A 16,727-nucleotide genomic window follows, 5' to 3' on the forward strand; every position below is an offset into this window, starting at 1 on the left:
TGTGTGTGTGTGTGTGTGTGTGTGTGTGTGTGTGTGTGTGTGTGTGTGTGTGTGTGTGTGTGTGTGTGTGTGTGTGTGTGTGTGTGTGTGTGTGTGTGTGTGTGTGTGTGTGTGTGTGTGTGTGTCACGGTATGTCGAGGTCAGGAGTCGAACCCGCCACCACTGGCCCTGAGAGGTTTGGCCAGGTCCCCACTTCGGGCCGGTGGGTGTGGCCAGGGGCAGCCGATGACGTGCGTGCGTGCGTGCGTGGCAGCGTGCGTGCGTGAGAGCCTGCGAGTCGACGAGGCGGGCCGCGCGCGCCGGGAGTGTTTCAGTCCGGCTCCCGGTTCATTGTGCTCGCCTCACGCCGGCCCGAGTTCGGAGCAGCGCTGGGGGCCCCGGGCCTGTGACCACAAAGAGGGAGCCGGGGGCCGGACGGGAGCGCGGCGGCGGCAGCTGAGGCCCAGGCCAGGCCCCCTCCCTTCAGCCTCCCGCCTGCCCGTCTGCCCCGCCCCCGCCGGCGGCGCCGCGCCCCTCGCCGAAGCGCCAGACTAGCGCGGTGCGGGGACTGCGCGCGAAGACATGGGGGAGAAGCTGGAGCTGAGGCTGGAGTAGCTCTTGGGGACCGAGCCCGCCGTCTACCCGTGGCCGCTGCCGGTCTACGTAAGTGCCGCCCGTCCCATCCTCCCGGACCCCCGCCCCTCCTCCCCCACGGCGCGCGCTGTGCCTACCGAGAAACGGAGCGACTCGAGTCGCCAGACCCTCTTTGGAGCCCCCCTTCCCGCCCCGCCGTGGTTCTCCGCGGCAGTTTCCAGCCCCCGCGCGCAGGGTGGGCAGAGGGGAGCCGGCGCCGGCCGGGGGCGTCGACTCGGCCGCGGGCGTCGACTCGGCCGCGGGGACCCCGCGCTTCCGAGGGGCGCCTGAGCCGGTCTGCGGTTGGCTCTGCAGGGCTGGGGACCCCGGTCCCCCCGGGCCTGGACTGCCGGCGGGCTTGCCCTTCTGTACTTTAGGATCTGACATGTAGGGTTTCTTTTTCCTGGTAGTTTATTCTTAGCGCTGTCAACGTGCTTAGTTTGTTTGTTTTTTTATTTTTCAGGGCACCCTTTCCTCCCTCTCTCCAGTTTTTTTGTGTTTCTGTTTTGTTTTGTTTTAGTTAGGCATTTTGTCCCTCTGATCTTGAGTGGGTGGGCTGGCAGGACACTTGGAGAGGAGGCGTTCTGTCCCCTGACCTTGAGTGGCGTTTGGAAAATGACAGGCCAGATGGAAATTTAACTTAATTGATATATAATATTGTATCTGTCCAAGGTGTACAATGTGATAATTCATATATATATATATTTATATATAGTGTGTGTGAAATGATTACCACAATAGGTTTAGTTAACCTTAATTCACATAATTACAAATGTTATCTTTGTGATGAGAACTTTCAAGATGTACTCTCTTAGCAACTTTCAAACATAAAATACGGTATTGTTAACTGTAGTGACCGAGCTGTACATTACATCACCATTACTCCCTTGTCTTATAACTAGAAGTTTTTACCTTTTGATCGTCTTCCCTCATTTTCCTCACCTCCAACCCCCAGCTCTGGCAACCGTCATTCCATTCTTTCTATCATGAGTTCAGTATTTTAGATTTCACATATGAGATCATAAAGTATTTATCTTTCTCTGTCTGACAATTCATTTAGCATAATGCCCCCCAAATCCACCCATGTGGTCACAAATAGGCAGATTTCCTTCTTTATCACGGCTGAATAATAGTAGGTTGTATGCATCCCATTTTCTTCATCCATTCATCCACAAAAAAACACTGAGGTTGTTTCCATGTCTTGGCTCCTGTATTGGGTTGGCCAGAAAGTTCATACAGTTAATGAATCCACTGTTCAATAAAACTTGGTGAAAATGAGTCTTTCATTTTTACTTAAAATAAATCTTTGACAAAGCCAGCTAGGCATCCCTTTGCGTAATGACTTATATCACATTGAAATATTTTAAACATATGAACAGTAATAGCTGAAATGACAAATGTTACTAATATGGACACAATTTATCGAGGAGAATATGTTAGAATATGTTAAAATGCAGATGGACAGTGAAAGAACAAATATAACTTTTAACTAAATATTGTCTTGATATTTAGACCATTGGTTAAAATCATGATAACAGGTTTCATCCATTTCAAGGAAGCAGAATATTTGCAGATCACTTAACATTTACTAGGTATGTTCTCAGTCTGGAAGGATATATTTCACTGACATGTGTCATTTAATTTAACCACATCCCTCTGTAATAGATAGTGTTATCCCTATTTGCAGATAGGAAACAGGCTCAGAAAGATTAAGAATGTTACCTAATTCTAGTAAGCAGCCAAACCTAAACTGATCTAATTCCAGGGCAAAGCTCTTTCTGACACATCAGTGTGGGTCTTTATCTCTTTGAGAATTGTTGAACATTAAAAGCCGCCTTCCAGGTAAATGCATGAAGAAACAACGTGAGCAATGACATAACAATACAAGTCTCACGAAATAATTGGTGTTGTTTGGCCTTGCTTTTGTTGATTGATCTTTTGCAAAATTGCTTTTCTCTGAGATATTTAAAGTGGACTTTAACTATTTTCTTGGAAGACTTTCCTAAATTATACCTATCAGAAAACTGCTTTGCTTTAAGGCTGAAGAAAAAATGAAAGCTTACTTAACTACACTTAGGTGCCAGGGTCATACTATGAGCTCTACACCTGCCAGGATTCACGCTAAGATAGATAGGGTGGCTCAGCAAACTGTCCATAGTCCTGTGATTTCTTTCTGATATTCTGAAGTAGAAATAATTTAATAACTGTTCACAAAAGAGAGAAACACTGTTTCTTGGTCCTCAATATCATACTGCTGCAGGCTAATTCTTTCTCTCTTCTGTCACCCCTTAGTATAGAGAGTGTGTTTTGGGGACCCTCCTTCACGATCTTCTGCATTCCAAGAGCATCTTACATAAATCCAGGACTTCTCAAGCAGCCAGTTTTGCCAGATGGTCTTAGGGTTGGTTGTACCCATATATGTATAATCCTGAACTTCTCAAGTAAGGTCCTTAGAGAGCATAATGGCTAAGAGAATTGGTGCTGATACCAGACCTGAGTCCAAATACTGCCTATGCCCCTAACTAGCTGTGTAACCTTGGAGAAGTAACTTAAGCCCCTTAAAGGGATTAGATTTCTCACCCGGAAAATGGTATAACAAATGCATCTACCTCATATGGTTAGTGTGTAAATTAATGTAACTTGAGATGGTGCATGTTAAGCATTAGCACAGTGCCTGTCTCTTGTTAGTAATACCTGCTTTTATTATTAATTATTCTCCTTCTATTCCCAGTTCCAGCTAGGTGCCTAACATATAATAGTTGTTCAGCACATATTTACTGGATTGAACCAGCTCTGAAATTTAAGCATTGGGTCAACAGCAAAGTAGTCACCCCACCATCATTTCTCCCAGGGAAAGGGAGAATAGATGGAAGCCAGCCATCATACTTTCTTTTCTTATTCTAAACTTCCCATCCAGCCCCAGCAATAAAATAATCTTCCTGAACCCCAACAATTTCAAGAATTTTTCAAATCACACTATTTGAAAATAGTTGGGTTGCCCAGATCTAATATGTCCCAGGACCCCAAGGTCACCAAGCTTATATTAATGAAGTCTAGTTAAGATAAATGATTACAGTTAGTAAACCAACTGCTTATGAGCTCATTGGGCTTTTTAAAATTTACTATCTGCGCTTCATAGAGACACAAGTATTCTGCTTTTGTAGGACACTCAACAGTCAAAGTAGTCTTTTAAAAAGCACAAATCAGATGCTATTATTGCACTGCTTCTAACCTCTAAAGGCTATCTATTGTAAAGAGATTAAATTTTCAACTACTTAGCCAGGCTCACAGAGACCATGTGCTCTGGTCACTTACTACATCTTTCCCTGACCTTCATGGGGTTCGAGGCACAGTTGTCTTTTTCAGTCCCTCAGATGCAACAAGCTCTACTTCTTGCTCTTCCAGCTTTAGATTGGCTAATCCATGTACCCAGACCAATTTCCCTCTTATCGTTAAGGTCTCGGTTCAAACGCCACCACTACTATCTTGACCAAAGAGACCTGCCTCCTCAGTGCCTCTCCATCCCTTTGTCCAGTGGTATTTCTGTCACCGTACAACATTTATTTACATGTTTACTCTGTCTTCCTCCACCACTGGACATTTGCTTAAGAGCAGGGACTTTGTAATTTTTTGCTCACCACTGAATCTTCCAAGGCTTGCAGCACACACTGGCACATAGGTGTGTAGGAAATGTGTGTCTAATAAAGAATAAATACGTGAATGAAAAAAAAACTGTGAAACACTAACACAAGAATATTCTTCTTTCAAAAGAATAATGAAAAATAATTTCATTCAATCAGTCATTCTTAGTTACTGATACGTGACTTAGTAGATCCCATTCAATTTAAAATGTTCCCTTTTTTTTCTGATACTTTCACAAGTCATTGATTAAATGTTGCTCACTTTTAAGGCCAATCTGTGAGACATTATTTAACTTGTCTACTCTAAAGTTCCAGCATTAACTCAGGCGGGGCTTCACCAAGTACTGACCATGTGACCTTGGCCTCACATTGCCTCAGTTTTCTCATTTGTAACATGGGTATAATAATCGGCTTATTTCATATGCCTATGAGGAGGAGAACTTTACATATGTGTGTGTGTGTGTGTGTGTGTGTCTATATATATGTATTTAAACAGTGTCTTAGAATAGTGTCTGGCACATGATAAGCATTATAGAAGTATTGACTGCTGCTACTAGTACTGTTATTATGAGAACTAACTGTTGAGAATACTCCTTCATATAGTGGTTTATTCCACTGGAGATAAAGGAAACTCATAGAATATGAGAAATCAGATTAAACGCAGAAAGCCAGTAAAATATACCAGGACAGAAGATGATGAGAGTGTGAAAGCATAGAGGAAAAAAATGGTTTTTGTATTTCTTTTTCTTTTGTAAAGAAGGAAAGAGCCTAGAAATAGGACAAAAACTATTCATTGGCTATACTGACATGGAGATCGCTGGTGACCTTCATAAGTAAAATTTCAGGACAGTGGGCAGAGAGATTACGGTGAGAGAAGTCAGGTGGATGTAAATTATAGAGTAAGTGGGACGTGAGGAAATGGAAACAATATATGATGATAACAATTTTGAAAAGTTCAGACATGAGTTGGCTAAAGAAGATATGCAGGGATTAGAGGAGGAGGGATGCTTTCGTGTTACACGTACAGTTTTCAACATTTTAAGTTGGAGTTACTAGTCTAGAATGAGGTTGAATTTTGGCAAGAATCATTCATAAGGAGTAGATGGGTTGTAGAAAATGCAGTGCTGTGAAGTACTTGAAAAGATGAGAGAAAATGAAATGCTATCTGTAGTGCACGTGGCCTTTGAACTTGAACTCCTGTAGTGAAAGGGAATACAAAGATCAATGCAAATGCTAATGAATTAACGGATTTGGCAGTGGACTATTTACTGACTTCTGTGTTCCTAATGACTTAGGAAGCGCCTCACCAGCTCAGAGTGAAGGAAGTAGAGAGGATGGAGGAAAATTTGAGGAGGGTAGGGAAAGCTTCTAAGAAAATAGTCCTTAAGGAGAATTAGAAAGAACTTACTGTAAGTCAGAGCAATATTTCCAGTCTCGAAAATCCATTTGGACTTGGTGATTATTAATTTATTGGAATACCAATTTGCCCTGCCACATGATTTTTCTCCAGCCGCCTGGATATAAGTTACACAGAGGCAGAAAAGAATGAGAGATAACAATCGAGGGAAAATACAATTAGTATTTTTTTTTTACCGTTTTCCACTTCCCCGCTCCAACTCTGGGGAGCCTTCATGGACATGGCTGCCCTCCCAGCCTCCAGCAGCACTCTGTTATCAAAGAATTCAAAGAAATGGAACATAGGTTTCCAACTTATTAATTTAGCAAAATCAAAAATTGTGTATAATGTTTTCTGTTGGCAAAGATTTTTGCAATATAATTTGGTTCCGTCTTTTGACAAGTAATTTGGCAATGTCTAGCAAGATAAAAATGTTAATAGCTTTTTACACATTAACTCTAATTCTGGAAGCTTATGCCGATAAATAATTTATAATCCAGAAAATTATTATATAAAGATGCTCATTGTCATGTCATTTGTAATAACAAAAAATTGGAAACACCTTTAATTGTTAACAATAGGAAAACGGTTTAGGAAATTATATCGACTTAGTAGAAAGTGACACAGTTACTATATTATAATTACACGATGATGGAGCAAAATAAAGTAATGCTTAATAAAGAAAGAATGAAGAAAGCTGACCTAAAATTGTGTCTTCCTTGTGACAGTAATTATGTAAACATATCAATATTTATTAAAACTTAAAACCAAAATAAAGTTTTAAAAGCTCTGTACCAGTAATGGGGATTTTATGTTTGTTTTAAAATATTTTTTAACATAACTCTTATAATTTTGTTTTGTCTACTCCTTTTCTTAAGAATTTCTGACTCTTACCCCATTTTTCATTTCATAGTTTCAAATAAAGTCAGCAATTTTATTATCAGAGAAGATTAGACTTATTTGACAGTTCATAATTCCAAGTTATTTGGTATAAAAAGACCATATACACTTGTAGGTGCTTTCAAAATAAAATTTCGAGAATTTTTTTTTTTTTGCTTAGTCTTTCCTAGTATGGAGATGAAGCAAACTACCTAAAATTCCTAGCCATTCTTCTTTCATTTTTCTCATTTTATTGATATACCTTGCCCTTCACAGAAATGATAACAAATGAGTCTGCAGTTGCATCTGCCAATTTCTTAAATCCTCTTATCTAAATTATGAAATCATACTAGTATGAATGCTTCCAGTATTTTCAGAGCTCTTTAGTTAGTATACTTTAGCATTCTGCATGAAGTATCTTATGTAAGTGTAAAATTTAGACTCAACTTCTGGAAGCTTTTGATTTCTTAGTTCAAAAGTGAGAGATCCTTAGTTCAGCCATATGATTAACAATTACTTGTATAGTAAGAAGCTCCTAATTTATTGTTTTATGGATACCTGGCAGTTTTCTTGCCATTTCTCGGACGTTCTCTATTAAACACATTCTCTCTCTTTCCCTCTCTCTCTCTCTCTCTCTCTCTCACACACACACACACACACACACACACACACACACACACTTGGTGATTAAAAGCACAGATTTTGGCATTATGAAATCTAAGGTTCAATTTCCAGTTCTGTAGTTTCTGGGCCACTTCACTTTAGGCAAGTAACCTAATGTCTCTGAACCTTGTTGTTTTCATCTGTAAAATAGAAATTACAATTATATCAGACAATCCTCAAAACATCCGTAATGATTTTAGAGTTTCAGATCAGGTAAAAGCAGGCACTCAGTAAATGGCTAGTGCTTTTATTACTTTATCATTATTTCGGTCTTGGTTTTCCTTGAGTCTGTGAGTCCCCATAATGAAATGTAATTTCCAGTAGATTGAGTAACACCTGTTTTCACCAAAAATTTTAACTGAGTTCATTACTTTCTGTGCAACCCAGATTAGTTTTCTGCCTCTTTTTCTGTGCCGTATGTAGGTGTTCAGTAGATTTATTTAATAAATGTATGAATGCATGAACGCGTAGATGAATTTTTAAATGCTTCTTTTTGAGAAGGTAGAACAAATGTGACACAGTAGAACAGATAAGAAAATAATCCATGGAAAAAACGGCAAAGTCATGTATGTGCCCAGGGCCAGCCTAAGAAGAATTGCTTGTTTTTTGTTTTTGTTTTTTTTTAGGAAAAATGTGTTGAATAGCTTATTTTAATTATTTTTAGAAGTTAAGTACAGGGACTTCCCTGGCGGTCCACTGGTTAAGACTTCGCCTTCCAATGCAGGGGGCGTGGGTTCAATCCCTAGTCAGGGAGCTATGGTCCCACATGCCTCGCAGCCAAAAAACCAGAACATAAAACAGAAGCAGAATTGTAACAAATTCAATAAAGACTTTAAAAAGTGGTCCACATCAAAAAAAAAAGTTAAGTACAAAAATTTGCTGATGATTTACATATTTAGGACCAATAAAATAATGTGAGATTAGCTGTACTAAAACAGAATGTTGAGCTACATTCACATTAAGTGACATTATATAGTCTAAATTTATGGAAAACTTCTGAGATGGTGAGTGACCTTTGAGCAGAAAAAGACAGAAGGAGAAATGGCCTTTTCTACATTCTATTGTTCCTCTAAGTAAAATGCTTGGTAATCTAGCTACAAAGCTCTATGTTATTTGGCTTTAGGCACGTACTGTGATTTACCTTGTGAAGATCAGATTTTGCCATGGAGAGGATTTGTAAAAGTATCACACGTTCCAGTACCGTTGGCAACCACAGCTACCAAAAACTCCAATTTAAATTGATGAACCTAATATCAGATGATAGTATCATTTCCTTGTGGGTGTTCTGGGGAAAGGTGGGTAGGAAATGTATAAAAGTGAATACTTTATTGACTGAAATAACAATTCATTATTTTGAAAACATAAAATACATTAAAGTTGTTATAGCATCATACATTAATGTTTCACTGTATTTTAGACATGGCCTACAATCAATGTTCTCTGCCCTTTGAAACAGAACCATGCTTGTGGTATGCATTAATCATATAAAAGATTAAACACTGAAAAGAAATTCAGCCTTTAAAGACAATTTGCTTTGATTTATTCAGTGGGTTCTCCTAAAAAGTTAATACCAAGAATTATTGCTTGTTAAATTGGAGTTACAAATTCTTTCAGAGTTACTTAGTATTTTCTTTAATATCAGTATCAAGGAAGGCAAAGCAAATTTGCATATTTATTAGGAAATACAGGCACATAATCATAAAACAAGAAAACACAATGTTTTTATAGACTTTATTTTTTAGAAGTGTTTTAATTTTACAGAAAAATTGAGAAGATAGTATAAAGTGTTTCCATATACACTATACCCATTTCCCTCTATGATGATCAACTTATATTAGTATGTTCCATTGTTACAATCAATGAACAAATATTGATACATTATTGTTTACTATAGTCCATACATTAGTCCAGTTCCTTAGTTTTTACCTAATGTCCTTTTTCTATTCCAGGATTTCATCCAAAACATCACATTACATTTAGTTGCCATGTTTCCTTAGGCTCCTCTTGGGTTTGATAGCTTCTCAGATTTTCCTTGCATGACCTTGGCAATTTTGAGTAGTTAGGTTTGCGTAGGATGCCCACTACTAGAATTTGTTTGATGCATTTTTCATGATAATATTGGGATTATGTGTTTTGGGGAGGAAGACCACAAGAGTAGAAGGGTTATTTTGTCAGATCACATCAGGTGTACAAAGTATCAATATGCATTATGAATGCTGAGGTCCACCTTGATCACCAGGCTGAGGTAGTGTTTTTCAGGTTTCTCCATTGTAAAATTAGTGTTTTCCCTTCTCCATATTGTACTTTTTGGAAGGAAGTCAATATGCTCAGCCCACAACTAAGGAATGGAGAGTTATGCTTAAGATGGAGTACTACATAAACTATTTGGAATTCTTTTGCACTGGAGATTTATCTATTCTCCCGCATTTATTTACGTATCCAATCATTTATTTATATCAGAAGAACTCACGGATTTTTATTTTATACTTTGGGTTATAATCTAATTCTACGTTAGTTACTTTGTTCCTCAAATTGCTCTAGTCCTGACCCTTGTGAACTCTTTTCAGTTCAGTGGCTCGTGTGCCACTCTGAGGTATCCCCATCCTATATATTTTTTTGGAACTTCCTTACTTTCTGACACTATAAGACGGTCTTGTATATAAATCTTGTATATTTACTGCCCCAGTCCTAGAATCAGCTACTTCTTCAAGGATAACCAGGTCTTTTTAGTGGAGAACAGTATTAGACAGCAGGATCTGGGTGTGGGGTGTGCTGATTGCTGCCCGGATGTCATTGTTTCTAGATCTTCTCAGCTGACAGAGCAAAGAGGTAACATGTGTGTACATTATCCATGTATATGCACACACCTATAAGTATCTCTCTACATAACCATGTGTATTAAGGTAATATGAAGCAATATTAAGCTAAACATGAATGTATATTGATGTTTCCAACTTTAATCTGTTACCACATAGATCATCTTAGCCTCATCTCTTGCTTATCTTTAAATTTCAACTCCGGCAAAACACTTGACTTTTAGAAGTATGAAAATCAAATTGTAGCTACTTTGGGAAGCCACATCATCTAGCAGAATAATTCTGAAAGGGCAAGGTGTATATCATCAAATTTCAATTTACAGTCAGCAGTACTTTGTAACATCCATAGGCCTCCAGACCTCTGCTTCCAAGAAGATGAAGTAGCCCATTTCTCCCAGGTTCTTCCACTTAAAACTAAAACCCTGAACATAACAACAGACAAACATAGGAAGACACTGAAAGGTGGAAATGAGAAGGCAGACTTAACTAGGGACTTTGGGACTTGAGGAATAACATGGTGATGAGTCCCCTGTGTTTCCTGTTGCTTCCCATACATCCTGGAGAGGGTATTACAGGAACCCCCAATCAATAACCACCAACAGAACAACAGACGAAAAAGCTTCAAAAAAGAAAACACAAAACCCCCGTTCCCCCTAGCCAAGGTGTGAGGAGAGGGGTTGCCAAAGACAGAAAAGCGTTTGGGCAATAATATACACACTACTCGAGCCAAGTGCCAGTGGAATATTGCACCCATCCCCTATGTCCTGTGGTTTCAGTTGGGCCAAGCTAGGATTTGATCTTCCACACCACCCCACTCCTGCCCTCCAGAAGAGGCAGCGCTCTGATTCGCCATCAGGGCTGTTTCAGTGTGGTGCAGTGGTGAGCTGAGCCTCCACCCCTTTGCATTAGCAAAGAGACTTTCAAAGGTGGTGCCTGACAGGCTAGTTAACACTGGGCTGCCCTCACACAGTCGTGGGGTCCAATGGTGGGACCTAGCCTCCGTCTCTCCCTGACATCGATAAGAATAGGATGTTACAGGTTGGAGGGAGTAGGCACCCCACTAACCCCCAACACATGGTGCCAGTGAGACCCAATGGGGTGCTGAATCCCCATAACCGTCCTGAGGCAGTAAGACAGAATGAGATGGCACAAGCAGGGCTAGTTGGCAGTTCTCTTCCTCTTCCCCTGGTGTCAGTGGGGCCAGCAGGTAGCTGACCCTCTACCCACACCCGGCATCAACAAGAAGGAATGAAGTGGGAGGAAGGACAGCAAACACTTCACTTCTCCCCTCCCCTGGTGTCAAGAAATCTACTGGGGAGATGAACTTCCACTCGTACTAAAAGGCAACACAATGATATTAATGTTCCCATTTTTGGGGGGAAGGTGTCAGAAGGGCCAATAGGATAGCTGAACTTCTACTTGATCTGTCTGCAGTGAGAGAATGTAAGTGCCCACTTTTGCTGGGGTATTGACAGTAGGGCCCAATGGAAATCTGTACGTAACCCCCCAGTCCTCATACTACACCTCCAATAGGATGACTTCCTTCTAAAAAGTAATAATAAAATTAAATGGGATACAGAGTCATGTAATAACTCACAATGTTTAGAATCCAATTGAAAAATACTCATGGCACCAAGAGCCAGGAAATCACAGAATAAATGAGAAAAGACTATAAACCTACACCAGCACTGAGATAAAACATCTATTGAAATTATCAGACAGGGATTTTAAATAAGCTGTCACATAAATGCTTCAGTTAGCAATTATGTGTTCCTTGACGGAAATGGGAAAAATAGAAAATGTAAACAAAGAACTAGAAGTTAAAAGAATAAAAACAAATGAGAACAGTAGAACTGAAAAATACAATCAAAAAACTGCTCAAGAGTAGACTGGAGATTACGAAGCATAGAATCATGAACTTAGAAGAGATCAATACAGTGTACCAAATATACAGAGAAAAATAGGCTGAGGGGTAGAGATGGGAGAAAGAACAGGATCTCAAGAACCTGTAAACAGTAACAAAAGCACTAACATTCATATCATCGAAGTTCCAGAATGAAAAAAGAGAGCACGTAGGACTGACAAAGTATTCAAAGAAATAATGACTAAAAATTCCCAATTTTTTAGAAGACATAAGCACACATTCAAGAATCTGAGCAAATCCAGAGAGGAAAAACACAAAGGTATCCTTGTCAAGATGCGTCATAATTAAACTTCTGAAAAGTAGAGACAAAAAAAATCTCGAAAGTGGACAGGCAGAAACGATGCATCACTTATTGAGAAACCAGTTCCAATGACAGCATATTTCTTGTCTAAAATTATGGAGTCAGAAGCATTGACATAACATTTTTCAAGTAGTAAAAGAAAAGAACTCTCAGCCACAAATTCACACTTTTTATATCCATTTCTTGTTTGACTTATATTAATGGACTACTAACTCATCTTTCTATATCCAGGCCTGCCATCACACTTCTCCAAAAATCTAGTCACAGTATTTCCAGAGTGATCTTTCTGAAAAAGAAACAAATTTTTCTTATAAAAATACCTGACTGTGTTATGAAACTTTTCTCTCTTCTAAGTTACCAGGTAAAACCCTTCAACGGATTCCCATCTTTCTTGGAGTAAAAGCTCCCATCCAAACTCTCTTTGTCCTTTTGGGCTGCTGTAAGATTATCCTGCAGGTTGGGTGGCTCCTAAACAACAGGAATTTTTTTTTCTCACGGTTCCGGAGGCTGCAAGTTCAAGAATAGGGTGCCAGTATGGTCAGATGAGGGCCCTCTTCTGAATCACAGACTTCTCATTGTATCCTCACATGGCAGAAGAGCTTAGGGAGCTCTGTGGGGTCTCTTTTATAAGAGCACTAATACCATAATCATTTCCCAAAGGCCCCACCTACTAATACTATCAGCTACGGAAATTAAGATTTCAACGTATGAATTTGGAGGGGAACACAAAGACTAGACCATAGCACTTACTATACATACATGGACCATGCATGATCTGGCTTCTACCACCCTCTCCATTGTCTTCTTTTCCTACACTCCAGTGAGCATTTCTCTTTTTTTTTTTTTGCGGTACACGGGCCTCTCACTGTTGTGGCCTCTCCCGTTGCGGAGCACAGACTCCGGACGCGCAGGCTCAGTTTCCAAGGGTCACGGGGCCTAGCCGCTGCGCAGCATGTGGGATCTTCCCGGACCGGGACACGAACCCGTGTCCCCTGCATCGGCAGGCGGACTCTCAACCACTGCCCCACCAGGGAAGCCCCAGTGAGCATTTCTTATACTGATTATGAATGGAACTCCTTTCTGGACTGATCCTTAACCATTCATTTTCTGGCAACCGTGAATTTATCTTCTCTTTTCCTCAAAACTTCACCCTTCCTTCATGTTACATATCCATTTCAATTGCCTTCTACAGGAAGCCCTACTGATACCGCCCATATACTACTGTCCACAGCATGAATTAAGGTCTTACCGTGTCTTCCTATAGCACTCTGTAATATCTTTTACGGTAACTATGGATTTTCTTATTTGAGTGTCACAGTACATTGAATTCTAGGTGGCACTCTAATGATTTTAGTAACAGTAACACTGGTGCCTAGTTTAAGCCATGACATACTTTAGGTGTTCAATAAATGTTTGTTGAATGAGTGAATGAATGAATGGTCAATTTGAAATCTTAATCATGTTACCTTTCCAAAATCTGTTAAAAGATACCACCGTTTTCCAGAAGATTAGGGATTTAGGACCTTAAACTTGATTTAACAGAGGAAATTTTTACTCATACATCATGCTTAAATACCTCAAAGTAAAACCATAAACCCAGGAATTTAAGGTTATCCATTTGGACTTTCAAGCCAATAATTGATATCTCCTGCCCCGACTGTATTAGATGGTTTTGATGCTCCACTCATATCTCCCCAGCACTCATCCTTCCAGTATATGCTGATAGAATCATGCTGCCACCTGCAATTATCCACCTTAGGGCAGGCCAGAAGTGTACAGGAGTTAATGTATCTGGGTGTAGCTTTCAACCAAGGACAGAGGGGACTGGAAGATAAGTACTTCAAGTTTCTCACCGATTCTTGGGATAACTCTGAGACATGTTCTGTAGAGTTTCACAGAACTCCCCTGAAGTACTGGCAGCAGTTCCCTGCAGGAGTAATTTTTATTCGGTAATGCACCTCTGTTGGCTGCCTTCCATGCCTCCATTCTCAATTCCCACTCCACTTCTGAGTTTTCTGGAAGCACCTCCCAGATGAGCAGTTTGCACTCAAATTATTGCCTCAAGTTCTGCTTCTAGGGGAATTCAATTGATAGCCTCCTAACAACCCAGTGCTCCTACAGAGCCGTCACTTGTACAAGTACCAAGGCACGGCACATTATGTATCACTCCTCCTAAATCCTAATATTTTTAAACAGATAGGAAAGAGCATGACCTTGAAGAGAAAAAGAGTTTATATGAGGATGGCCAATGGATAAAGGGAAGGAGAGACAGTGCCATTTGTTTTCCATTAATGATAGTGTGAAATGTATGGGCAGATGGTCTAACAGGTGTGACTGTAATTTGAGGAGCCTGCTCCCTTGGTTACAGAAGACTGCTATTGTTATTATTATGGAACCACAACCTCATGACTTTATTGTTTCACTTGATGTAACCTTCTCCTTTATCCCTAAATCTTTCTACATCACTGAATTGCAGCCAATAGATTTATTTTCTCCCTATGGCTCCATCACAAAAAAAGACACACATGTGCGCGCGTGCGCGCGCGCGCGCGCACACACACACACACACACACAGAGTTTTGTGTATGCCAGTGCTAGAAAAGACAAGCTCATGGTGCATGTATGCAATGGATATTGTACATTACAGGTCTCTGTGAAATAGTCTTCTGCAGGTTCCTATGTTTATTTTATGAATAATTAACTTTAGTAAAGTTAATTTCCTGAAGATCTTGTGGAAGACTGAAGAAAGGAAGTAAATTGTAAAGAAAAAGACTTTGAAACTTGCCCTTTTTGCCCTCTCTTTGTGTCTAAATGAACAAAGGATAACTGGGACTTTTTTGAAGCCTTTGCTTGAGTTGAAGACACAAAATGCAACCTGTACTCTTACCATAATATGTTCAGTTCATGAGTACACAAACTTATAAACCGTGAATTTCCCTAAAGTTATTATACCATTTAGAAGATGTTTGCTTGGACGTTTACTTAAAACCAAACCATTGAGGTCTATATGTCGAAATAATTCCCTTCTCTCTTGCTGTCTCCATTTCAGTTTCCTGAGTTTCTGGGAAGGCCTGGTTTCCCCAAAGGAACGATTTCTGGTAGAAGTCTGAAGGTCTGACCCAAGAAAAACAAATCCAGTACAGCCAATGAATTGAGGACAAGAAGGTTTCCAATCAGGTAGGAACATTTAATCTCATACATTACGATCACCTTAAGTAAGGTGTGCTGATAGCTGGATATGATTTAACTGCTTGGAAAAAGATGCATATGTATTATATAACCTACCCCACAAGGAAGCTGTTCTCAATTCCCTTAGAGGTTGTGGTGTTTATCAGAGAGTGCCTTGGGGGAAAATGAATACAATAACAGTATGATGCTTTTTTTTTAATTTTTAGCTCATTGTTGCCAAGTACACTTGGTGATCTTGGTGCCTGTGGTTTAATCCCAGGAGGTTAGACATGTGGAACAGCACATTAACCCTCTTTAGTATTTTCTCCCAAGACAAATCATTTTTATAGGTTGTCTCCATGGTCTTCTAGTTGCTTATCAAAATTAAGCATCAAGTCTTCTAAGTGAGCAATAGCCCCAGTCAGTGTGAGGAAATCAGCTTGGTTCTTATTGGGGCACAGCTTCTTGGTCTTGGCACAAAGTGAGTTCACATAGGGAGTTAGAAGGAGGAGAATGGGGCATGCGAAAGGGGAGTTCTGTGTTCTCATTTACCTATGCATGTTGAAACTCCACTAACAGCTTTATTTTCATTAGCAATTTGTGATAAAAACTTAGGGTAAAGGGAATAATGAAGCTGTCCCATTATATGGCAGGACAAAAGATAGTAGTGACATCAAAATCAGGGCCTATCCATCTCGTTTGCAGTTATATACTGAGTGTTTAGCATAGCATTTGACCCCTCATCAGTATTCAGTAAGAGGATGCGTGTTGAATGACTTAGGGATGAATTAATGAATGAAAAAATTTAATATGGTAGAAAATGTGTTTTATCCTTGTATTTTCGTGTGTTGACTTCTGTATTTCAAGACCCAGCACTGTAACTGACCTGTAGAGTATAAGCAATAAAATTGGTTGAAAGAATGAATGAGTCCCCACTATTCTAAGAATAATTTTAAGACCAACACAGACCCCATATCTGCCAGAGGTATCCAGAGGTGAAAGCCTGGATCTCAGTGTTAGACCTGCGCGGTCTCCTAGGAGTTTCGACTCGCCCAGGAAACAACAAGAGTCGGAAGTCGATGCAAAACGCAAGAGGTTTATTGAAGGCTGGTGCACCGGGGTTCCTTGGTCCTCACGCAGGAGGTCGAAGAAGGAACCCTTTTGGGCGCGAATATGTCAGTTTTATAGGTTCCCACTTCCCCGTATGTAAATTATAGATTTGGTTGTGTTCTCCTGCTGATTGGTCCCGGCTTAGGCTCGGACCAGAGAGGGAACTTGTCCCCAGCTGCCTGATTGGTCTTTGACAGACACCTTTTTTACATTTTGT

General features: G+C 40.1%; 1 protein-coding gene across 1 annotated transcript in view; it reads left to right on the forward strand.

The window, feature by feature from the left end:
* The first annotated feature begins 267 nt into the window (after positions 1-267).
* The window catches only part of LOC307188486 (uncharacterized protein), a 49,892-nt gene continuing 33,432 nt past the window's right edge, over positions 268-16,727 (forward strand). Inside the window, exons 1-2 of the mRNA XM_079925639.1 lie at positions 268-642; positions 15,282-15,409. The gene's annotated coding sequence lies outside the window, so the exon portion shown is untranslated. The remainder of the gene's footprint in view (positions 643-15,281; positions 15,410-16,727) is intronic.

Source organism: Stenella coeruleoalba, assembly GCF_951394435.1.
Source record: "Stenella coeruleoalba genome assembly, chromosome: 7".
Taxonomy (NCBI): domain Eukaryota; kingdom Metazoa; phylum Chordata; class Mammalia; order Artiodactyla; family Delphinidae; genus Stenella; species Stenella coeruleoalba.